Below are 2,331 nucleotides of genomic sequence, written 5' to 3'. Positions count from 1 at the left end.
TAACACTCAGAGGATAACTCTCAGAGATCTTAAATCTGTCTTCATAGCTTCAGAATGGCAGAGACAGGAAGGAAGCTCAAGTCTCCATGATGCCAAAGCCTGTGTTCTTGGTTACTTTTTTTTTCTCTCTCTTGTTATTAAACAGCAAAGCCAGCAGAGGTCCACCCCGCACACTCCCAAAGCACTTTTATTGCACTAAAAACAGAATTTATAAACAAACACTTGGGAGAGGATGTCTTCAAGATGTACCCACAATCAACTTCACGAGAGATATCAAACATTGTGGGGGCCTAGAAAATGGGGATCCCCAGAGGGAAAGCAGAGCTTTCAGGAGAGTTATCTGGGTCAGAAAAGGGGGTGGGAAGTCCCAGCGAGCATCTAAGTCCCTGCGGGGCTCTCTGTCCACTTTCTCTGCCCTCAGGCCTCTCCCAGGTGGTCCCAGGAGCAGAGGACCTGAGGGAGCAGGCCAGGACTGAGGCCGGAGGGTGCACGGCCAGGGACCCCAGCGCCGAGGGCCTTCGTTCTCAGGTTCAAGGGCATGGGTATGTCTCACCAGGTGGGCCAAAGGGAACACCTGCTCCCCTCCGCAGTTCCTCCCCACCCCCCACTGCCCCCATGTGATCTGGAAAGCCAGAGCTGGGAGGGACACCCTTTGGACTAGGAGGGGGCACCCCAGGATCCCCACAGACCAGCATGGTCCATCCTCACCCCGCAGGCAGCCCAAGAGAGCCGAAGGGCAGGGCTGGCCTGGCCTGGCCCTGCTTTAGACTGTGTTGTTTGTGTCTGGCTGGGCCGGTTGTTGTTGTTCAGTCACCCAGTCGTGTCTGACTCTTTGCGACCCCATGGACAGCAGTAGCCAGGCTTCCCTGTCCTAACAGCTGAGCCGGAAACCGCCACAAAAATCAGTCAAGGACCCACACACTGATGTGACAGTTAAGACAGCTGTCTTAGCAGCCTGAAAAGCCACAAGCTGGTGGACAAGCACCCCTTGTCCCATCCAGCCTAGCACAAACCTATGGACACAGGTGGAGTAAAAGCTGAGGCCTCAGTCCCTGAGCAGCACTTCCTGGGTTCAGCTGCCAAGGAGGGTGCTGGATGCTCAGGAGCAGGCGGGGACAGGGAGGGGCAGGGCCCAGGAGCTAGTGCCACTCTCTGGGCACCATCTGAGCCAGCCTTCCAGAGGAGGCAGGCCTGGATGCCCATTGGGGCCACAGGGTCCCCAGAAAAGAGGGCCTTGGAGGAAAGCAGCCCACAGAAGGGCTGCCTCACTTGAGGGGCAGAGCCATCAACCCCCTTTCTAATCCTCTGGGGCTTCCTCTTTGGCTGCGGGTCTTTGCCATGCAGCTCAGACGTGGCACCCTCCTCCCTCTGACTGGCTCTCATCTCAGGAGCCTGGGAGGGCTGAGAGCTGCCCAGAGACCGCTTAACCCCGGAGTGGGGGTCCTCCCGCAGCCCCATGGGGCGCCGCGGGCAGAACGAGGAGCTAGCATCGCTCTCTGCGGGGTGTCTGGCGGAGGATACTCACAGTGCCGCAGAGAAGATCCGGCTGGGCCCCAGGACAGGCAGCCTCTGGGTGTGTGATCGGACTCTGCTGCCTCCTGGCTCAGGTTCGAGAACTCCGGAAGGGGTGAGCGGCGGCGGTGGGGGCAAGGAACTTGGGGTTCAGAGGGACTCAGCCCGGCAAGCTGTCCCTTCCTTTTCCCGCAGCAGCCCCCTTTCTTCTCTTCCATTAAAAGTAACCCCTGGAAAAGAGTATGACCCAGGACACCCCCAACAAGAGCCTCAGCATCAGGGCTTCCCTGCAGGATCCGGAGGGGAGCGGGGCCTCTACAAGAAGGGCAGCGGTGGAGGTCAGGGGCAGCTCCTTCTTCCCCAGCAGCGTGTGCCGCTTGAGACTGCTGCCCTTGTTCACCACCTTGATCCTGAACGCCAGCTTCCTCACACTGACTGGCCCCAGGCCGTCAAAGAAGTCCTCGCTGAACACGGGGAGGCGGCAGTTCTTGACGTTGGTGCTGCGCTGCTTCTGCAGCTTGCGGGGCGCCAGGCACAGACCCACGCAGCAGCAGATGTTGCAGGCATTGCTCTGCCAGTCGAAGAGCCCCTTTCTCAAAAAAAAAAAAAAAAAAAATTCTTTACCTTTGGCTGCATCTGGCCTTAGTTGCCGCCCCTGTGGCGCATGGACTTAGTAGCTGTCGCTCATGGGCTTAGTTGCTCTGTTGGCATATGGGATCTTAGTTTCCCGACCAGAGGTCGAACCGCATCCCCTGCATTGGAAGACAGATTCTTAAGCACTGGACCACCAGGGAAGTCCCCTTAAGCTCTATCTGCGTG

Source organism: Capra hircus, chromosome 8, assembly GCF_001704415.2.
Source record: "Capra hircus breed San Clemente chromosome 8, ASM170441v1, whole genome shotgun sequence".
NCBI classification, from domain to species: domain Eukaryota; kingdom Metazoa; phylum Chordata; class Mammalia; order Artiodactyla; family Bovidae; genus Capra; species Capra hircus.
This window is presented reverse-complemented; position numbering follows the sequence as displayed.